Source organism: Carica papaya, chromosome 3 (assembly GCF_054855325.1).
Source record: "Carica papaya isolate Zhongbai chromosome 3, ASM5485532v1, whole genome shotgun sequence".
Lineage (NCBI taxonomy): Eukaryota > Viridiplantae > Streptophyta > Magnoliopsida > Brassicales > Caricaceae > Carica > Carica papaya.
In genome coordinates, this window is record NC_142311.1 from 21,403,112 (window position 1) to 21,427,322 (window position 24,211).

The following is a 24,211-nucleotide window of genomic DNA, read 5'->3' on the forward strand; positions in this document are numbered from 1 at the left end:
GAATTTCCAATTTATTGGACCATTCGAAATCTTAGATAGAATTAGTACTGCCGCCTACAGACTTCCACTGCCTTCAGAACTTTTCAGGGTCCATAATGTGTTTCATGTGTCCATACTACGTAAGTACAACTTGGACCCCTCTCACGTGTTGGCCCACGAGTCTCTTTCACTCAAGGAGGATTTGTCCTACGAAAAAGTACCAATCGGCCTTGTGGACCGAAAGAGCAGATTACTCCGAAACCAGAAAATTCCTTTTGTTAAAATCCTATAACAGAATCACACACCGAGAGAGGCCACATAAGAGCTAGAATCAGACTTCAGAGCCAAATACTCCCCAGTTGTTTGATTGAGAGTGAGAGAGACAAATTTGAGGGACCAAATTTTCTTTAAAGGGGGAAGAGTTGTAATGTCTAAGTTTAAATTTAATGTAAATTAAATTTATCTAAATGCAATATTTTAATTTTTTTTTAATTTTGTTTTGGAGTGAAAATGAAATAATTTTGATGGAGGATAAAATTGAAAACAATTTCAGGGAAAATGGGTGAAAATTTGGGTTATGATGGTATTTTTGAAACAAAAATAAAAAATCGGTGATCAAAATTCAATTTAGAGAAGTTTGGCTACGTCAGATGCCCGGTCAGCAGGCCTCATGAATCAGGACGTGTCGCGTGGCAGCAGACGCTGACGGGTGCCATGCGGGAGGCCATACGGGCGATCCGCGTGCTTGCGATCGAACGATCTAGATCCGTTTTTGCGTGCACGGATGGCCAAGATGAGTTCCCTCCCTAAATGCGATCAGACGGTAAGATTTGAACACGATTGAATGGTACAGATTAGATCGCGATGGACAGCCCAGATTGGATCGCGATGAACGGTCCAGATTCACTCCCTATTTAATTACGATCAGATGGTCCAGATCAAACGTGATGGACGGCCCAGATCAATAGCAGATGGATATAAATAACCCTCATTCACACCAAACCTAACCCTAGATGGCAGGCCCCCTCGCCGGAGAAGAAGATCCGGCCACTGGGAAGGAGACCGCTGCCACCCGCTGCCACAACGGAGCCCTTTCCGACTGCCAAAAAGGTAAAAAAATTTCTTTTTGCTCGAAACTCAATTTTAAACACACCCACGGCCAAATCAGAGCAAAAGGATCGGTCAATTGACCGAAAATCGTGGATAAAGCCCAACGACACCGCCGTAGAGAATTCTATAAAACACCTCTGATGAGGCCCTTTTCGATTCCCGTTCTGCATGATTTTTCCACCGTTGTGATTACTGTTTCTTTTTCTACAAGTTGATTAGAGTAAAATACCCAACCGCAATGTGAGCCAGAGTAGCCGTCGCACCGGAGAGCTCCACCGCTGGTGAGTTTCAGTTTTTTATATTTTTTGGGCCAACCGAGGCCCTTTAATATATTTTTTAGTAGGGATTGATGCAGAATCGGCTGAATTTGGCCGAAAATGGTCGAAAATAGCCAATCCGAGGTGGACCGCTGCCTTGCCGGAATTTTGAAATTGACCAAGTGGGCTCTATGACTGATTTTGGATTTTTTGGGGACATTTGTAGGTACTATTAGCACGTTTTAATTTTCAAAAAAAAATTTAAAGAAATCGAGAACTACCCGTAAGAGTAGTCGAATAGTGTAGCTTTCAGACATCGAACTGAGTAAGGATCCCTCACCCTATTCTTTATCATCGAATTGAAGTCTAAATAAATAATAATACGGTATTTTATGTGAATTTAGAAAATGTGCAAAATTAATTACGGATTACTAATGGAGCCAGAATCGAAAATTATCTACTGTTGTTTTGTTAAATTATTTTTACAGCTTAAATGCATGATAGTACCTTATTAATTGATTTTATGCCTTTGAATGCATATATGGTTTATTCTATGTGTTTACTGTTGAATCAGAAGAAAAAAATGAAGGTTAAACAGTAAAAAAAATTTTGTGATTAAGTGAATAGATGAAACAGCAGCCTTATTGGATATCTTGGGAGATGGTGGATGGACCGGGTACATCGGGAACCCTATCGTGAACGTTGTCTCATATCGAATAGGGTATGGAGACTTGATAATTTGACGCTCATAGCAGACGGGGTATGGGGACGACCCGCTTCACCCTCATACCGGATGTGGTATTGAGATTTGGTAATTTGCGCTCATACTGAACGGGGTATGGGGACGATCCGTAATTGAGAATGTTAAAAGAAATGGTTCACATGTAGCGGGAACATTCCCATGAACCCCCATAGATACCAGCAGGCTGGTAAAAAAAAAGAGTGACAGTTATTGTTTGATTTATTGATGATGGATATAGATTTGTAATATGTGTTATGTTGTTGATTATACATGTAATCATGATCTGCATAATATTATTGTCTGTATAGGTTGTTTTTATAAATTTCAATACGGTAAGTGGACGATAAACAGTTTTATGATCGGTAAATGAATTTGCTAAATTTAGTGCTCTATTTGTGTTTTTTGTTTTCTATCAACTTTTACTTCTGTGTCGATGATATAGTATGATATTCTTACTAAGCTAGTGTAGCTCATCATTTATTTAATAATTTTAGATCAAGAGAACCAAGTTTCAGATCCCGATCCGCAAGATGATTGCGAATACATGCTAGTTTTTTTTATTTTCCGTTCATTTCTTTATTTCTTGTATTTTTTTTTTCAAAAGACTGAATTTCGTAACACTGTTTAGTTTTTTAAGTTATTGTGTAAGGAATGTAAATCTTGAACATTTATTACACTTCCGCACTTAATTTATAATTTATTTCTTTTTATATTTCCAGGGTCGTTACAATTTTATTTTTTATTTTAGTTATTATTTTATTTTATTTGCATTTTAGTTTTTATTTTATATTTTATTTTATTTTATTATTTTTATTTTTTTAATTTAAGCACAGTCTTTTTATTGTTTTGTTTATTTACTTATTTTGTTTTATTTTATTTTATTTATTATTATTACTTTTTGTGAGGAGATTATGCCCTTTCTTTTTCTATTTTTTCAGTTGGTATATGAGTTGGTCGAATAACACAAAATTATTTCCTATAAATCTAGAGATCGAAAAGACTTGTAGACAATTAAATCGAGAGAGAAGAGAACATTTAGCAATAGAAAGACAAGCAAGAATTGAGATGGTTGAACATGAAGAAATTGGATGAGCAGAGATGTTTTGAATGAGAATAATGGGAGAGCATTGAGGAACTTTGCTACTCCTTCACTTGTAGGAGCTTCATCCATCATAGTTCAACCGAGTGTTAAATGCTAACAACTTCGAGATTAAACCTGCCATCATTCAAATTATCCAAACCTCAATTCAGTTTGGGGGTTTACCAAATGATGATCCTAATGCGCATCTCTTTAATATTTTATAAATTTGTAATACTTTTAAACAAAATATTTTTTCTAAAGATGCAATTAGACTTAAGACTTTTTTTTTTCTTTAAGAGATAAAGGTAAGAGTTGGTTGCATTCTCTTCTTGCATGTATAATTACTATATGGGAAGATCTAGCTCAAACATTTTTGGTTAAATTCTTCCCACCAGTCAAGACAAGGATGTGAAATGATATCATAAGTTTCTATCAAAAGAATTGGGAGATATTGTATGAGGCATGGGAGCGACTCAAGGAGTTAATTAGAAGATGCCATCATCATGGTTTATCTAAGTGATTGTTGGTCTAAATATTTTATAATGGATTGAGCCAATAAACCAGGATCACAATCAATGCAACTACTGGAGGTTCTTTGATGGGGAATGTATGATACTTATGAGCTATTAGAATATATGCCCACGAACAACTATCAATGGCCAACAGAAAGACTTCAATCCAAGAAAAATGTTGGATTATATGAGATCGAAGCTTTAACAGTTCTTAATGCAAAAATTGATTCTCTATTTAAGAAAATTGATCAAAAGAGTGTTAATGTTGTTAATTCTCATGTGCAGGGTGTATTTGAAGATCCATTTCAAGGACACGAGGCAAAGCAAATGAGTTTTATAGCTGGATAGGATAGGCCACCATACAATCCACACTCCAATACATATAATCTTAGGATGAGAAATCATCCAAATTGTTTATAGAGGAATCAATAGAATGTGGTCAGGCCTCCCCCAAGATTTTAGCCTAAAGAAAAGAAGCCCTCACTTAAAGATATGATCGTAGCAATTCACAAGAATATAACAGAGTTTGCAACAAAGATTAAAGCAACCATTCAGAATCAATAATTAATGTTGTAAAATTAGAAGTGTTGATTAAGAACTTGGAGATCCAAACGGGTCAATTAACAAACATGATTAATGGAAGAGCTCAAGGTACCCTGCCAAGTAACATAGAGACAAATCCAAAAGAACAAGTCATGATGATCACCTTGAGAAGCAAGAAACAGTTGGTAGATATAAGAAAGGATGAAACAGCCATAGAGAAAATGGTTGAAAAAGAAATGATGGTGCAAGAAGAGGAGAAGAAGAAAGTTGTGCTCAAGCCCTATGTGCCACCCGTTCCATTTCCATAATGCCTCAAAAAACATAATGAAGATAAGAATTTTCTTAAATTTATTGATATATTTAAGAAACTTTATGTTAATATCCCTTTTGTAGATGCTCTTACTCAAATGCCAAAGTATGCAAAGTTTCTTAAGGAGATTCTAACAAAGAATAGGAGTTTGGAAGATCACAAGACTATTAGGCTCACAGAAGAGTGCAATGCCATCATTTAGAATACATTGCCTCTTACAGTGAAAGATCCAGGGAGTTTTACTGTACCATGCAATATTAGAAATTTTAATTTTAATAAAGCTCTTTGTGATCTTGGTGCTAGTATTAATGTTATATCGTATTCGGTGTTCAAAAAGTTAAGTATTAGTGAGGTGAAGTCCATAACAATGTCATTGCAATTGGCAGATAAATCGGCGAGATATCTCTAGAAATAGTAAAGGATGTGCTGGTAAAGGTGGTGAACTTCATATTCTCGATTGATTTTGTGGTTTTGGACACGGAGGTCAATAAAAAAGTTCTGTTCATACTTAGGAGACCCTTTCTCACAACAGGTAGAGCATTAATTGATGTGCAGGATGGTTAGTTAACATTGTGCGAACATGTAACTTTTAACATTTTTCATGCCTTAAAATTTCCTTTGGATACTAATGAATGCTTTAAATTTGATATAATTGATGAGTGTGTGTCCAAAAGTCTCACCAAGATAGAAAAAGACTTTAATGTTAAGGAAATAGCCAAATCAAATGAAGAGGATGATCAAGAAGACAATGGGGCAATACATAAAAAATTAAAAAAAGGTATGCACATTTGGGAGGGAATTTCGATACGTTGAGATTCACCCTAACCCAACTTAAGCCATCTATTGCAAAGTTGAGATAACTATAAACAAAGCACTAATTAGGAGGCAACCCAATATAGATGGTCCAAGTAATATGCGCTTCGATGTTGATGATATCTTCTTTTGATTAGAATAGCTCTCAAGACAAAATTCTAGCATCTAATTTTTGAGTAAGCTACGTGGACACGCAAGGGGAGTATTTCATTTCTTCACTATTTTTTTTATTTTCTTGGGCATAATGTGTTAATAAACAGTGAAGACACTATTTATAGTAAGTTTAGGGGTATTGGGTCTTTAGAGTTTAAAATGTCATTTTTTTTAAGTTTATCTTTTCTCTTTTATACACTAAAAGGCTAAACTTTTCACCATAAGTAATCAATGAAGCATGGTGAAATTGATATTTTGTCCTGACTAAGATTGTGGTTACCTTGAAAAGAAAATAGGATATGCTTGCAAATAATAATTAGAATAATTAGCAATTATTTCCCTTAACTTAATCAGTGTAAGGACAATTGCATAAGAACCTAATCTAGCGCATTACACTTGTGATAAAAAATATGAGTTTGATTTTTATCTTTTAGCTAGTCCTAAACTAAGTTTGAGTGAATGAAATAAATCAGCTAGCATATGATGGGTGAGATGGAGTGTAAAACACACTCACTAAGAAAAAGTAATAATAATAATGATAAATATTTTAAATGAAAGGGTGAGATGGAGCGTAAGACACACTCATTAGCAAAAATATGTTTGAGATAAAAGTGTGAGATATAGCATAAAACGTACTCATAATAAAAGAAATTGTGAAAAAAATATATATATGTGGTAAATAGTGTTAAGTTCACTACCTTAGTTGAAGTAGAAAAGAAGTAAGGTTAAACAAATCATAAATTATGAATCAAGAGTAGAGATTTAGAGAGGGAACTTATGTGTTGAAATTATGCAAATTTTATTGAGGGATATAAGAACTAATATAATCTATTTATATTTTACAACATTTTTTTTTGAATTTTCAATTGACTAACAATTACAAGAAAGGAATATAATTTGGATACTATCAAACTGAATTGAAGAACGTGGTGGAAAAATTTACTTTTAAGTGTTTCTTTTTAGTCTTTTACTTGAAGAGAAGTAAAAATTTAAATTTGGAGTATTTGATGTATTGTATTTTTATAATATTTTTAATACTCTTTTTACTTAAATTTGGAATAATTTTGAAATAACATTAATTAAAAATAAATTAATTATTAAACTTTTTATGCAGATTGTTATGTTAAAGAAAAGAGGAAACAAAAGCTGAAAAGGGAAAAAGAAAAGAAGAAGAAGCCAAAAGCCCAGACCCATAGAAGTCCAAGCTCGAATATGTAGCAGCCCATCCCAGCAGCCACACACATAAAAAAGAAAAAGAAAAGAAGTAGCAGCAGAAAAAAGGGTTAAAAAAGAAAACTCCACCTCCTCTATGGCAGCCACCTATTAAAGGGAGAAAAGAGGAAAAAAAAAGGGAAGAAGAGGAGATTTGTAGACAAAGAGGTGAAGTTGCTAGTGGGTGAAGTAGAAAAGATAGCAGCACTGGTTGAGAAAGCTAGACGCAGAAGTTTGTAGAAACTTGCAGAAGCGAAGTCGCGTGCAGCTGGAGAAGAAGCAAAAACGCGGTGAGCCGAGCAGAAAGATAGAACCATAAAGCAGAAGCAAACGTTGAGCCAAGCAGAAGGGAGACAAGCTAAAAGAGAAGGGATTAATCAAGTAATTTATTTATTTAATTTTAAATTAACATATTTTTGGGATAAAAATTCTCATAGAATTTTTTTTTTATGAAACCCATGTTAGTGTTTGAATTTTTTTTAAATAAATTTATTATTGATTATTATATGATTATATTTCTCTCAAATATAATTGTTATTGCTCAACCCACCATGTTTTGACTAAATTTTCTTGGTCAAAGTAATTGATGTAGCATGAATTAAAGGTAAATTTGTGATTTAATTTTTAACTTTTTTCTGATTGCAATTTAGCTGTATTGAACTTAATTAGGTTATGAGAATTGGCCAACTCATGACGTTATTTATGATTGATGATTTTGGAGGAACGGGAATGAAATTCTATCAATTAGACATATACTGTTAAAGTTAAATAAACTTGAATAAGAGTAATATAGTTGAATGAATGTCGATTAATTGAATTATCATGAATTTAATTGAATCAAATTAATAACTGTTATAAAAAGTTAGCTGGTGTTAATTGATAAACCTAAGGAATACTAGGAAGGAAACTGTGATCGACTTATCCGGTAAGCCGCGATGTCTTTCTTTTTCTTGTTTTAATTTTTTTAGTTCTTGCTTTTGCATACCAAAAAATTTGGTTGTAGATTCAAATCGAGGGAGGGGTTAATTAGGCAGCTAAATTTATGTATTGCATGCATTAAGTTCTGGTTCCAGGAGTCAAAACGATCTTTTCCATACCCTTCCGCATCAGGTGGTATAAGAGCTCAAGCTCCTAGTGAACCAGTTATCTTTAATTGCTTTAGCATTTTGTTCATTAATTAACGATCAAAATAATTTTGGATTGTTAATGCGTATTGCATTCCGCTTGGATTCATAATTATCCGTTTAATTCAAGTGGTTTCATGTTTCTATCATTATTAAAAAAAATACAAAATCAAAAACCCAAAAATATCCCAATTGCACACCACAAGGCAATTGACACACTATTTTCATTCTTCCATTTAAAAGAAGAGTAACTACCTACTAGTATGACTAGAAAACCTTTGAGGAGTCAAAAGAAGAGTTTGGTTTTCATTCTGTTGCATAAAGGAAAAAGGAAGATTAACTCACTCACTGTGAGCAAAAACCTTTTTTGCTTCACGTTTAATTTCTGTTTTACATCTCAGAATTTTGGTTTAACATTGCATAAAAAACTTGATCATTCATAGAGCGTAGCCAATACTGGGTTGTATAATTAGGATACACCTTTCTGTTATATCCCTCAGGATTGATCGAATCACTATGCTTTAAATCCATTTTGTCTTCTTTGTGATCTATGTTTTTATTATTTCATTGTGCTTTTGTTCTATTACATTACTAAGTGACTAATCATTCCTAATTGCTTAGCGTGTAAATAAAAGCACACAATTCCTTCTTCTGTGTGTTTGCTTCTAAGCTTCTGTAGAAATCATATTCCTTCAAGATTCTTTGTTATGTTAGAAAGACCAACATAGAGATCCTGATCTAAAATGAACCTATAGTACTCCGCCCATCACTGTGCTTAAATAATTTGGAAACCTTATTTATTTGACCTTTGGTCACGTTAAACTTAATTAATTTACTCTGCTTGATATTTAATTTTATTTAATTTATTTTATTATTATTTAATTATTTAATTTTAATTCTAACTCATTTAAATTAAAAATTGAGAAAAATAAAAAAAACAGTAAATCGGAAAGAAAATCCTGCGGGGACACAAGTTGCCCACGTAGGTGCTGGGCATTGTACACGCGCGCATGTGTGCATAGTAGCCACAGGATGTGCTCATAATGTGCACGTCCCATTCGCACACACGTGCGCACAATACACACGGAGCGGGGTCAGGACCTGTGCGCGTCTTGTCACGTGCAGGCGGGCCATCCGCGTGCCTTGTTGTGCGTAGGCGGGCCATCTGCGAGTCACCTCGTGCGTAGATAGGTGTCGCACACTATGCATGTGCCATTCGAGCAGTAGGCCTACGCGCGGCGCCCAGTCCGCTTAGGCCTTGCGCGTGTGGCAGGAGGCCTGTGTGCTTGCAGGCTAGCCTGCAGTGCGCCGCTCGGGGCACTGCCACCTTGAGCAGTGTCCCGTCGCTGCCTCAGGCAGCGCGCCACTACCGCTGGTGGAGGAGGCCCTCTTCCCTCGTTTTTTATGCCGAGCATCTTTTTCTCTTCTCTCTTCACCGAATTTTGCCACTTGGCGCGAATCTGACATTTTTAAAACTCTATAAATTGCTCTTCCCCTTTCCTTCCTCTCCACACTTCCATTTTTCTATTTTTCAAGATTTAGAGAGAGAGAGAGATAATAGTCTAGTGTGAGAACAAGAGAAAGAAAGGAGAACATTGAAGGAGAAAACATCGAGATTTCGGTAAGCAATGTAGTATTTCTTTTGACGTCTTAAAAAATATTTTTATATAAACTAATTTAATATGATTGTGATTTTGCCTGTTTTGTATACCTCTATGTTAAAATGAGTCAAATTATTCTTTTTTTCAAGCATGCTATGTGAATTGCAGACACTTGACGAATTGCATGTAATAAATATAATATGTAAACGGTAAAAATAAAAAGTATAAAAGAAAAGAAAAAGAGAAAAGTGGAATAAAGCCTGTATGGTCTGAAGTGTGTCTGTATTGACATGCATATTGCATCAAGTGTCTCATTAGGCTTTTTATCTCTGAAGGGTATTTGTTCCCCTTACCCTTCAGGGTATCGGTTTCTCCCTCCCCTATCTGATATGGAAAGACGTAAGAGAACCACTCCTAGTGGATGATGGCATACTCTCTGACAAGAGTGGTATCGCATTATTTGTAGAGGTCACTCGTGGCTAAGTAATATCGTGACTATAGTTATCTGTTAGGGCCACTATGGTTGGTATGACCGTGGTCATAGATCATACCATAGTTTGGCCAGCAGAAAATGAGCCTGAGCAAATTATTGTGTCTTTATCTGATTTGGTCATTCCACTTAATTAGTTGGAAATCTGTATCTGCCCTCATAGATGGAAGTTGTAATGACTTTGTGAAGCATGACACGAAAATCTGAGCATTTCATTATTTATTTGATTTTCTCTATTATTTGGCATGATGTATGTTTGGTTGTCTGTAGTAATGTATCGATTTATTAACAAATAAATGGTTTTTTATAATGTGAGATAGGTAAATGAGGAGGTTAAATGGTAAGCTCTTAAGTCAAAATAATTAACTTTTGAAATCTTATGATGTTAATTTAATACTGTTTTCCTTACTAAGTATATGAAACTCACTTTTTCTATGCCCTCCCACCCAGATAAAGAAGAAAGTGAAGAACCACAGGCTAACCTACTATTAGAAGTCTATGAGAATCCCGTGGATCCACAAGTCTGAGTGCATGATTGTTCTAGCATTTTGATGAGTCCAATAGCATAGTGAAAGAAGTGACACTTATGTTTTATTTTGTATTTTATATCTACTTCTACCCTCAGCATATGCATGTACTGGAACTCATATGTATTTATAAGAAATTTACTATAATTTTGTTTCGCTGCATAAATTTTATCATGCACTCGTTATTCTGTGTCTGTATCCGATACCCATTTGCCTTATTTACCACTTGAGATGTCACAAAACCTGATTTTGAACGCTTAACTTGACAGAAGAAGTTATAATATTAGATATTGTGAGGTAAACATGAGCGAAGATGAGGGAGAGTTTATTTGATTTCACTAAGCTTTTATTGCAAGATTTTCTTCACAATGAGTTTTCATGAGGAACTTGCCGAACTACGGTAGGACATGCAAAAACTCCGTAATCTATTTGATGAATAGAAGGACTTAGTGCAAAAAACATTAAGGGAAGAGATGGCCTGACCATATGGTGATGTGATAGAGAACCTTCCTATTCAAGAAAAGATTCAAGCTCCCGCAGAGGTCAAACACCCTATCAAGGAAGATATAAAAGAAGGAAAGGAAACCGGCCACCAAGATGAGTCATGTTTAGTTGATAGTTCTTTTATTTCTAGTGATGATATCTTGCATGATCTAAGAAGAAGTGTCGTTCTGGTCGTGAACTACATCAATGATGGAGTCAGCGAGCCACCAAGTATAATAAGCTTTCTATTGTTATCATTAATCATCTTCCTTTTGACAAACACAAGATTCGAGGATGAATCTTTTGGAAGAAGAGGGATGGCGTGATCTTAGATGACTCAAACTTAGTCCCAATGATATAATCCCCACCAAGGAGGAATCTTGCTGGTCCTATCCCAAATAGACAAGCAAGTCTAGAATCCTTTTGTTTTCTAATGGGATCTGCTCAAATAGGAAAGTAAATTCCAATTTCATAAACAGGAACACACTAAGCATGAAATTAAATTCCAATTTCCTAAATGGGAAACTTCTTAACAGGAAAATCACTTCGTCGTTGACTACTTTCCTAAATGAGACTATTCGAAGGAGTAAGCCAAGTTTGTTCAAACGAAGTTTAAAGCCCAAGTAATGCTTTATGGCTTAATAGTTTTATTAATATTTTAATATTAAACCTCATCCATAGGATTGATTAATTATTATTTTAAGATTAGGATAAGGATTTGATTATTGAATTATTTATGTATTTGATTTCTAATTAGATTAGGTACTAGAATTTGGATAGGAATTCTAAATCTTATTCCAATTAGAAGTAGAAAATAAAAGCTTGTATAAAGGCTCAAGTTCAAGCTTTATCACAATACCTTGGAAAATTAATAAAATTAAGCTTTTGCTTTTTCAAGAGTTAGCTTTTGTTAATTTCTTTTAGCGTCTTCAAGTTCTTCGAAGTTAGATAGCTCTCTAAAGTCTTATTGAGTCGAGGAGTTGGGATCGACTTATCGGGTAAGCTGTGACATCTTTCTTTTTCTCGTTTTAGTTTCTCTAGTTCTTGTTTTTGCATGCTATATAATTTGATTGTTGATTCAAGTAGAGGGAGACGTTAAATAGGCGGTTAAGTTTCTGTACTGCATGCATGAAGTTGTTGTTCCGAGAGTTAAAACGATCATTCTCATACCCTCCCACGTTATAAAAAGTCTCCATAATGTTTAAAAACATAGAAGAATCGACAATGTTTAAAAAAACATAGACACAAAACAAACAAAGACCAGCAGGTAGAGTCTAGTGATTAAAAGTCTCAACCACCAGCCCCACTTTAAGAGATATTAGAGATTCCAAATCGAAAATAAGTCAGAAACAAGGAGAAACAAACATCAAATAACCTAGAAAAGTTCCAAAATTTGAAGTCTTGACCAAAATTTAAAAGTGAGAAGAAATCAAACAAGCAGTAAAATCCTTATGTTTTACCTTCTTTGTTCCTCCATATGACCTTACTTGTAATCTCAAACAGCATCCATGTTGTAAGCACTCTTAGGAAAGTACCATCAAACAGGATATCAAAGAGAATTGTTCACGTTAATCATGTATTCACCAACCAACTCTTTCTCAAGGGAACACACACGAAACTTATCTAACATGAACCCAAGTTGGTAGAGGCTGTTGTTGTGCCGTCCCCATTTTTTTGTGTTCAACATTATGTTACCCTTAGAACTAGAAAACAATATGTTATCCTTATAACTAGAGAAAAATAATGATTCACCACCCAGGTCTATGATCTTCCCCCTTTCTGTCTTTACGAGATTTATCTCCTAAACATGTAGCTATCTTTCTAGGACAAAATCAACCACCAAAAGTCAGTTACCTGAAGTCATAAACCTACTATGTCTGGTTGATCTAGGCTTACCATTGAGTGGCAGAAGAGTCATACAAGTAGTAGATTTTAGGTTCAAAAGGCCAATCTAACAATCAATGCCTAGTAGATAAACCTTGAAGTTAAAGACAATCAAATCCATGAAACACGTCCTCGTCATACTCATATAAAATCCTTTTAGGATCTATGGACCAACAAAAATAGAGTCGTGGACACCTTTTAGTGAGACCCACCATGAGAATTGTTTTTTGAGGGATGATCAACGCAATCATGAGAAGATAAATTTTTTTCTTTAACTTAGTATACTCTGGTGGTTTGGCCACGACAAGATGGTGCCTTGTGATCTGGTTAGTAAGCCAAATTATTATTCCCGAGACCTTCTATGACCAAATATCCACTAGAAATCCCATGAAATAATTTCATTGAAATGCAAGGAGTCTTAATCTCAAATATGCTACCATCAAATAAGTTGTAAAAATAACAGAATTCTAGCCTGCAGGGTGATATGAGAAGGATTAATGGAGGTATGGATGTCAAGATGTCCTTGAAATTTCAAAATTTAATCCCCATTTTGTTCACACTTAGTTGAATGAGAAGTAATCTTGTATGCTTAGTTGTTTATATATAGCATAAAGAAGATCTCAAGGAGCTTTGACCACAGTGGCATCTCATCACCTGACTTAATGTTGGTTTCTTGCAGCTTTGTATGTCGCCGCTTTGAGTTATCATCCTTTGTTGTTGCCCTTGGACATGTTGCCCTTTGAGTTTTTATCCATAGAGTTCCTATGACTCTTCAGCATGGCCCTGCATCTAAAGAGAGAGAAAATAGTACTAATGAATTTCTTTTGACATATGGCTAGGTAAAAAAAAAAAACTCTTCACCTGTTTCAAGAATCACAGTTAACTTCTTAATTCTAATTTCGTTTTTTTTATTAGGCAATAAAAATATTATGGTAAAGTTGATCTAGTAAATAACATGGGTTTGTACCAGTATCATATTCATGAAACAAAATTGAAGATTCTGATATACATGGTATAGTATTCAGTCTATCATGTTTTTATTAAAAAAAAGCAAAAACAATTCAGTCTAGCACGTATGATAGTAAAGAAATTCTTAGTAGAAAGATGTTAGGGTCAATCATTATTGTGATAGGAGACATTGTTCCTTTGGACTTGGGGAGTTTCTTTGCCAGACATTGTTACTTGGGAATTATAAGAGAGAAAAATTAAAGAGCACTAGTTAGATATTTCCTTTTGGAATAAGCTTATGCCAAAAACAGAAAATTTTTAGTAAAGGATTGCTATATGTAGATATGAAAAGTGTTCCTTTTTCTTCTAAACTGAGTCCCACTAGTTCTTTTTTAATGGCTATATTAACCTTAGCGAATTATTTTTATGCCACTAGGATAATAATGTTGGAAACATATCAATAATATTTTATAATAGTAGATATATCTACAGAATTCTACTCTCGTGTTCATATTAACAAGCAACATATATATTATGTAGGCATTTCTAATAACTCTGTCAAAAACATTAAACATAACAATTACAAATGTATGTATATTCTATTTTCCAATCTTAGCATCTCAAGACAACAATAAAATGTTATTATCTAAATTACCAATAAATTGATTTATATCTTAATAAATAATGCACGGAAACTAGCAAAAACTTGGTTTGTCCTTGATAAAGATCCTATTAAGAACATTAAGTAACTTAATTTGATGATCATTTCGAAGATCACATTTTAATATATAAAATGTCTTTAATACATGTGTTTACTGTCAATTTCCTAGATTTAGATATAAAATATTAAGTAGTGCATTTAGTGAAAATAAAACCCTAAAAGCATAATTAATTCAAGAATCATTTTGAGAAGAACCGGTTGTAAATTAATGCTCTAAATTCATGAGATGTGAGAGAGATAAAAATGAATATGATGATAACCGTGATGATGATGATAAGAAAAAGAGCAATGATAATTATGGAGGTGAATGAATAAAACAAATAAAAGTTCCTTCATCTCTATCTCCACATATTGGAAAATATAAATATGGACAAATGCCTATGAAATGGTCTTCTTTGTCCTCTATATCTCTGTTTCACTCAATCTTAAAGAGGTTTTCAAATGAAAGGGAAATAGGTTTTCCAACAATTTATACTCCTTGTACTTGAGAAAGATACCATAAATTATAGTTCTAATGTATAATTCATGTGTCAAATGACATGCTGTCAAATCTTTTTGAGCCACATCTCAAAATAAATTTGATTTAGCCAGGTAAGTATTAGTCTCCTTCCCGTGGGGGAGACAGAGTTGAGGAAAATTCCATTTGGTTAAATAGGATTCTCTTGAACTGCAGCCTGCCGAAGGATTAGGCATTAAATCCTTTGTCACCTCCACTAAGGCTCTCCATTTTAATGGTTGTGGAGGTTTATTCTAGCAATGGAAAGTTGTGTTGGAAGATTGTCAAGGCTAGATATGGTGTTATGGTGGGCGTTGGATGACGGAGATGCCTTCGGTACTGAAAGAAAAACTTGGTTGGTAGTATTCATCTCGTGCATTTTGTAACTAGCAATGGGCAAAGATTGGAATTTTTGGACAATGTATGATATAGTGACTCTGTATTGCAAACCTGTTTTCTTAGAATCTTTTACTTAGCTTTTAATTAAGTGAAAGATTGTAATCAACCTTGTCATAAACCTTTAGAGATTGAGGAGTATGTTAATTATCTTGCTGCCTCTGAGAAAGCTTCTATGGATCAGGTAAGGAGAATGCCCCAATTTGGAGTGTTTCTAAGGATGGAACTCTTTGTCAAAATCTTGCTCATTTCAACTGGATACTTTCCTTCACGGTTGGCCCGGAAAGCCTATTTGGCAGCAGAAGGCTTCCCCTGAAGTTGCTTTCTTTGTCTAGGAAGCAACATGTGAGCGTATCCTTTACCATGGGTAATTTCAGTAAGAGGAAGGCATCATTGCTAATAGTTGTCTCTTTTGTTCTGCTATTTCAAATCGCTAACCATCTTTTGTTGTGTCTTCAAGCGAGAAGGCTTCCCTTTCAGGAATCAAGTGGGTGACAGGTGGATCTATTAGGAATGTAGCTACTATGCTGTTACGGTAATCACTGTCATGACAGAAAGAAGAAGCTTGTATCTCTTATTCCTCATGTCATTTCTTGGACTATGGAGAGAAAGGAGTAGGCGATAGTTGGTCCAAATTGTAAATATTTTGATCCCTCTGCAACAAACCAAAAAAGTTAAGTATTTTGTTTAAATATCATTCTATCCTCTGTCAGAACTCTTTTAGGTGACATTTACCTGAGTTCCTCTTTTAATTTTCTAATTTATGAGCCCATAAATGGGTGGCAACCCCTTGGTGCCTCTAGAAATATCTTTATGTGTTTTTAATAATTTTTTACATTTAATGGATAATTTTTTCATTTATTTTTACCCAATATATTCAGCCTCTTTGAGGAGAGTTGGGGATTCCCACCCACTCTTGAGTTTTTTTTTTTCCTCTGCCTATTTGAGAGTTTGGCTGAAGAATAAATGATGTGAAATGCTTTGGAGAAAGGCACTTTTTGCTGACTGCTGGGCTTTGTGGTTGGAACACAATCCACAACTTTTAATTAATGTGTTAATCCTACAAATGCTATTTGGGGTAGAATGATCTGTATAGCCTCTTAGGGGGCTAAGGGGGCTTGCCATTGACTATTAGGCAAAGTAATTGGGAAACTGTCATTAAATTTTTACAAAATTTATCTCTTTTTCCTCTCTTTTTTCCCCCCCCTTTTCTAACTTGTTTTCTTTCTTTATATATGATGATACCTTGCTCTCTTTCTATGGTTTTCCTCTTTCTTTCTTTTTCTTTAAAAAAATATGAAAAAGAAAATAACCATAAGTCATTCTACTCGCGAGCTACCAGTTTCAGCTATAAACAATGGTACTTTATTATTGTAGTATAGCTTGTGTGTAGATTATGCATGTTTGTTCAAGTATGTGCATTTTATTGTGAAAATTCTTATAGAAATTATATTTCCAAAATCTTTTTATTATATTTTATTTATTTAGAGAATAAATAAAAAATACTCTAAAAGTTTCAAAAACTCATAAATTTTATGAAAATAATAGATAATATTTAAAATTGTTTGGACATTTTTGGAATCCAACCTGCATGCTTGTTGCATTGGTTGACACTGTTGCGTGCCACAGTGTCTTATCCCTACTCTCACTTGTTTCTCCTCATGTATGTTGTAATGCCAACAAAGTATTTCCATCAGAAAGGTGCAGGTTTAATATTCTCTTTCCTTTTTGATCTGGTAATATAGTTCTAACCGCTCCTTCTCACAGTAGTGTCAATATGCCATCAAGCTCTCCTGTTCTTCTTTCTCTTGTTTTCTGGAGAAGTTATTAGCTACTTTAGTGAGGGAAGTGGTGTTGTGCCTTTGATGGTGGAAGATTTGTGACTGGAAGGAGAGTATTCACCATTCTGTGCTTTTTCCTTTTTTAAGGATAATTTGATAATTGTAAAATTAATAAAAAAAGTACACTCTTAAAATACCATTCCTATTGTAGAGCTCAGAAAGCCATTAGAAAAATTCTGTCTTGGGGGATTCTGCTGGGGGTTAATTAAGCTGAAGATGAATTTATTTAGAATTATCTTTTTCTGCAGTGGGAGGGAAGTTGTGATCAGGAGGATTTTGACTGATGAAAATCTAAGAAAAGAAGGGGAAGATTCAATGTTATCTTTATTATGGGTGACTGAGACTTGATATCTGGTCAATGGTTTCAGGATGAGATCCAATTGTGGGAAGGTATCGGGTCAATAATAGAAGGAAAAACTTTTTTTGTTTATCACACTATTGGACATCTGAAAGACAAGCAATGGAAAGGGTTTCAGACGATGTTGCTGCCTCTTCTGGTAGACTTAGGCATATATGGTTCTAGACCTTCTGTTTCTTGTTTAAGGGTTATCTTTTTTCTTCTACATAGGACTTGGGGAAGCTCACTGATCTCATTTATATTATATTCCTCATTTTTCCAAACGCGGGCAACACTCTCTTAATTTGCTGTTGATGCACCTTTTTTGGAGTCCTAGAAATGCATAATTAAGCTGAAACAAGAAAGGTATGTACAAATTAATGTTGGAGTTCGAAAACACGAGTGTGATAAAGTTGACAGGGTGTCACATGACGTGTCTATGGCAAGGATCTATCCACTACAAGTGTGCTTTTATGGTATCTTTCTTGAGTTAAGGAGTATAAATGGTCGGAACCCTAATTTCCTTTGAGACTGAGAAAACAAGAGAATGAGGAGATGGGGAAGAGAGGCAGCGGTCGATATGATCTTCGTCCATTGGTGCGATCCTCATCCGTGTCTGGTAAAACTTCATGCTTTTTATCTTGTTTGCTCGTCTCCATCATCTCATCATCGCCATCAATTTATGAATTACCATGTTTATGCTCTCTCTATCTCTCCTCTCTCATGGATTTTGAATCTTTTGAATCTTCAGTATTTAATTTGCATCTTGTCTTTCTAGAGATGATTATTGAATCAGTTCTTGTTTTAGGGATTTGATTCTTGAACGATATTTTGTGAAACCTTACTATTTGTTGAACTAGACTTAGCACCTACTTATTAAAGGGATTTTATGTGTTGATATCTAGATCCTTCAATCACAATCAATTTTGCTCATAAAATCTTCTAAAAGAAGTTTTTGGGATAATTAGTTATCTCATTAATTAATTTTCATGGTATTAAAGTCATGTTCAACCCTGAGCCCACATGTAGTCTCACTGCACTTCTACTATGCACTTTTGGTATTGGAACTGGATGCCTAAGTTCAAATCTTGGGATTCTCATATATTCTGTTACTATTGTTTACTATTCTTTTTGACATAGTTGGCAAGTTCAAATTACGCAGAGTCTAGTAATCTCTCTCTGTCTTCCAACTCCTATTACTAAACTTAACATCTCTCCCCGGGATATAAGATCATGTTAGAGGATGTAGTATAAATAATGAAGTTGGGTCCTTTTTTATGCAAATCATCTTGGAATATTTTTTCCATCGTTTTATTAGTATAGGTCGTAATCTTTTTAATTGGCTTGTTTATTCATTGTTTAGTTAAGATTTCTATTTAATTGTCATTTCCTATTTAGTGTTCTAGTCATAATTGGATTTCTAGAGATACTATAACTAGTTGGGTGCTATTCCGTTGTTATTCCAACGGCTCGTATCTAAAATCAATAGATATTTTCTCATGATTGAGTACTTCACTCCGCATGCTTGTCAGTTGTAACAATTCTGTGATTGCAGTTGTGTTTTTGACCTCTGTGATTGCAGATTGCCAATCATTATCATTGTGGGTTGCATCATTTCCTTTTTCCTTTTTCTATTAGCTTAAAGATTTTGTATTATTGCTTATTCAACTAATTGTTTCTGAATTATCATGTTATGAAGTAAGAGAAAATCAACCATTATGGTGGAAGTAGTTAGTTATTATACAATAGATTTAGATAATGTGATTGCCTTGAGATCTTGTGAATTTAAAAGGAAGATTTTGCCCTTTCTACGATGTTTTTAATGATTCAGCACTGGTTATATATTGTAAAGCCAACTATATAACCAATTTGTAGCATTTCAATTAATTTTTTTGAATATGACCTATACAAATTGTTAGAAAATGCAAAATGTTTGATAAGTTTGATACAACCATTTTAGATGACAACAGGAGTTCACATTGTTGGATAAGGAGGAAAGAATCTGTTGGTAGTTCAGCTGAAAAAGGTCTCTTGAACTATTTCAATTTTTTGTAAACAGATTGTTGATTATTATTTCACTAACTACAGGTTGCTTCAAGGGGCATAATGTAGCTTTCTCAACGCTACTGTCTACTCCTTTTATTTAACAATGTTTCTTTTATAGGATTTTTTTTAACAATGTCATGTTATGAATGGTAATATATTACACAAAATTGAGATCATTTTAACATTTTTGGATTTGGAATATGAAGACATTTGATTTTAATTGAATTGTACATGATGAAAAAACAAATTTCAATAACACCCGATGAGGATGCGTTGCTTGCTATAAAGAAAGCACAAGGCTAAAAGTGCTATTTCACTCTTCATCACTTGGGATACCATGGATGATAGGAATAAAAGAACTTTCAATAGGGTATAAAGCCCTTTTCATGGGACAAATATCTTCGATTGTATATCCTATACTTTTGATTACTTGCCACACTTTTGCCAGCGATGAAGAGTTTGTGTTGTGGGCGTCATAGAGCTTCTTTCTTGCAAGGTAATCATTTGTTCATGGGTGACACCTTCTTGGTGCTTTCATTCAACATGTGGCTTCGGAAACGTAATGTTGTGTTTATTGCACAAATGAATTCCATATGTCTGCAGAATCAACAATGCCTTGATTAACATGGATTGTTGATGTAAATCAACTTTTGAACTTGCTACAGAGCTAGTTTTGGTTTTGACCGGCAATGATGTCCTTGTTCCATACTGTTTACACTCTATGATCTTCTGTTTATCTTGTGATTTCTTGATATAGCATGTTTACATCTTTCCAAAAAAAGCATGTTTACAATCAGTTGCCTTGCCTTGTGGACCTAGCTTGTGCGACACAAATCTAAACATGTTGGCTGTGTTTGTTTTTCTGCTGAGATTTTGATGATGCTGCATGCTACTCAGTGTTAGTAACCATGTGAAAATTATTTGGTTGTTATGTGTTATGATATTCTTCAATACATACAATATTCCGTGATAAATAACAGTCCCTTATGAAATATTCTTGTCTTTGCCTCCTGGTTGGATATTTCTTTTTATTTCTTTTCTTTTTTTTTGGCATATGAACTGTAGGAGGAAAGGAAAAAGATGTCTGCTGAGTAAAGTTGTGTACTAGTGGTAGTTGATAAATGTCCCAGCAGTGTTGTTTATCCTATGCTCCAGACTAGAAAATACTTAAACTCAAGTATTAGAGAAAGAGTATTAGGACATGAAGGTGTAGTAGGAAGTTACAAGGTGCCAAAAAAATAGTTCCGCTAAATTTTGTTTTTTCCTTTTCAGCTCACTGTTATGTACTATGTAGTACCTGGTAGTGGCTTATTAGTTGGAGTGCCAGCTGTCTTACGCCATGGTTGTTGGGATGTTTACCCTTTTTGGGTAATACAAATATCTATTTAGGTGACTAAGCATGAGTATATCATTAATTTCAGATTCCTACTCCCCAACTCTCGCTGTTTCTCTTTCTTCTCTCTTCTTCCCCTTTCTTGCCTTCCCGTTTCTCACTCATACACCTAACGCTAATAATCCCTGGGCTGTCTTGATCCCTAATGAGTCAAGGCCCTTATAGAGAAAAGCCTGCTAGATAATTCAGCATTGCATATGCCTTTATTGCCCAATTTCAAAGGGATTTCGGGTTTTTGACCGTAATTTGATCTAGGGACTTGTGAACTAGAAAAAAATTTCCCAATTCCCAGATACCAAAAGAACAATGTTATAATGGATATCCATTTTGTGCTACAACTATACGTGCTTTTCTTTTAATATCTAACCAAAGATTATTTTCTTAATTATTCTTTTTACTCTTTTCTATTCCTTGAAAAAAGAGAAACAGAAGAACTTTTGACAAGTCCACATCTTCATTTCATGAGATTAGAGAGCACTGGTCTTAATCAAACTTTGTACTCTGCTCAAAAGCAGATCATCTATGATGAAACTGATATCTTGGATCTTTTTATTTAATCTCCATTAAGAAAATGTAAATTCTGTTTAGTCTCTTTAGCATTTGGGATTACATCCATTGGTGCCTTTCGCTGTGGTATTTTTCTTCTTAAAGAAAGCCCTCAGTATCTAATATATGATTATTTTATTTGATTATGGTGAAAATAGTACACACGAATATTATTTATCAATCAAGGAAAGAGCTTTTGATTTAGAAATGAGGAGTTTTCAGATACTTGAAAAAATTCAGTAAACAAATCTAATCATCTGAACTAATCAGATTTAAATGAATTTACTGGTTTTAACTAAACTGACAATTTTTCAATTTATCTTTGACATACTTTTTAAACTAGCATAGTCAATTGTCCAGTTTATGGTTGGATTCACCACTCTAGTCCACTTTTAATATTGATGATTTCTTGAACAAGTGACTAGCTCTCAAATAATATGTCTCATGAAGAATGAAAAAATGCATGTGTGTTATATAACCTTTGTCATTTCTTCTAAAATGCAGGCACCTCATTGGAGTGGGATGATGATTGAGAGGACAATCGAGGAAGACGCAAAAAGTGTAAAACAAGTCTATGTAGAGACTTGAGACAATGGGCTGAACTCCCTGATGATCTTCTTTATGCTTTAACAAAGCAACTCAGCATGGTGGATTATTTGTCATTCAGTCGTGTCTGGACTAGATGAAGGTCAAGTTCTAAGGCCTTTAGAAAGGATTTTCTTGCATCTCTATCTCCACTTATTGTTATCATGTTATCCTGGGGTAAGAAGTCTTACTTGTTCTTCAACATATCTAATAGTACAAGATACACGACCAAGCTGCATTCCTGTTCCCAAAGATCCTTCCTTGGGGTTTCTAGTGGATACTTTGTCATTGAACCTCCTGGCAATCTTTTTTGGTTTATAAATCCTGTTACTGGGCACCTACTTAAAGTTCCTATCCCACCTCCACCTGATGAATTGGAGGAAGTCAATAGAACGTCAATCATTGCTTCTATTATCCCTTAGAAAGATTTTTTTATTGTGAGTCTTTCTTGGACATGTGATCAGATCCACTTTTGTTGATATAGTGATGCCAAATGGATACGTCTTGCTTATACCAAAGAAAGAAAACCTGTGAATGTAGCTGTCTTTAAGTTCAAGATTTATGCTTTATTCTTTGATTGTCATATTGGAAGTTTCAATTTGATTTCTGCTTGTATTACTCTTCTAGAGTTGGAAGGGAGGCCTGAATTATTTAGCAACAATGTGGAATTTGTGGTTGTGGCTGATCGACTCTTGGTAGTTGATTTTGTTCCCTATTCTTCGCTAATAATTCATGAGATAGATTTTTCGGAGATGAAGTGGGTGAAGATTACTGATCTCGGCGATCAAGCTTTGTTTTTGTCTAGCTTCAAATGCATTAGATTGATCAATTCAAAAAAGTGGGGAGGACCAACTAACTGCTTGTACTATCGTCCTTTTGTTGGCTTGAAGTGTCAATTGCTCTCCCTTGACTTAGCATCTTTGGCGAGATTGGACCTGGTAGATACCTGCGAATGAACTTTGGATGGTTCTTCCCTGATCAAGTTCATCAGATGGATGTTGTTTGGGATGATTAGTATGGTGATATGCCAGAACAGTATACTATAGAATGAAGTCTTTACTATTGCTCCTTTAGTATTTTGCCTTGTGAATTTGGTCAAGGCTATAGTTTGAAATAGCTTTCTGATGCTATTAGTCTTTTTTTCTCTGGTGAATTTGGTTTTATTGGATGTTGGATTTCTTGTTGGATTTTTGTTGTGTTTCTCTATTTGTATTTTTCTGGTGAATTTTATATGGGTTGAATAATTTCTTGGGATTTTATATTATTAGATGTGTTGTTTATGTTAATAACCTGTTTCTTAGCTTTATTTTATGCTCAAATATGATGTTATCATATTCATTTAGTTACTATTATTTTTTAAGACTTTTATTTGTTCTTGATTAGGTTTAGAAATAATTTAGAATCTAGCTCTTATATACTAATTGGACAGGCATCTCGGGCATTGGCAAGTAGTAAAGTCAATTGAATGGATCTTATAAATTACCTAATCTTTTCGAATTGCCCTATAAACTATGTTCTTATTACCATGCCCATAGCAAAGACTCATCAAATAAAACAATTGAACATGTCTCACAAGATACAACAAATCGTCAAGATCAATTACATATACATTTCTCATGTTGATGATCTACAAATTTTGTTTTATGATTATGTATATAAAAAACAAGCAACAATTCTATTCAAATATTATTTTAAGTCTTTTATAACACAGTTGATTGCTACTCAACATATTGTACTTCAAAGTATCAACAAACATAATATTTTCAATTGAAGAAATGGAATTATTGATGTTTCCACTTTTGATAATATGTCATGTGTGGTTGGTTTTAAATGTGTCTTCTTTGCTTTTGCATTAGCTCTTTAAAGACATTTTTGTCTCTTGTCTTTTGTCTTAAGCAACTTTTTTTCAGATACAAACTCCTCCCTTTATTGGCTTTTAAACACATGCCATCTTCCTTATCCTCAATAGCCATAAGACACAAGTTTGTGACCTTTTTTTGATCTTCGCTTTCAAGCTCACTTCTATTATTGTCACTCCATGTGGCTACTAGTGTTTTTTTCTTGGGCTTTTTAGAGTCGTT

At 34.3% G+C, this 24,211-nt stretch overlaps 1 long non-coding RNA gene and 1 other non-coding gene across 6 annotated transcripts; one reads left to right on the forward strand and one right to left on the reverse strand.

Moving 5' to 3' along the window:
- Window positions 1–3,572: 3,572 nt before the first annotated feature.
- Window positions 3,573–3,679, reverse strand: LOC148266837 (small nucleolar RNA R71). The gene has a single exon (XR_015818186.1). It is a non-coding gene; the product is annotated as a small nucleolar RNA R71 (small nucleolar RNA).
- A 2,941-nt stretch (window positions 3,680–6,620) lies between these two features.
- Window positions 6,621–23,419, forward strand: LOC110818488 (uncharacterized). Of its 5 annotated transcripts, none has more exons than XR_015817936.1 (3): window positions 6,752–7,093; window positions 15,567–20,102; window positions 22,050–23,419. It is a non-coding gene; the product is annotated as an uncharacterized LOC110818488 (long non-coding RNA). The 5 variants fall into 5 exon arrangements; XR_015817938.1 differs by having other exon boundaries at window positions 6,754–7,093; window positions 15,567–18,179; XR_015817937.1 differs by having other exon boundaries at window positions 6,760–7,093; window positions 15,567–15,758; window positions 15,843–23,419.
- The last annotated feature ends 792 nt before the right edge of the window (window positions 23,420–24,211 follow it).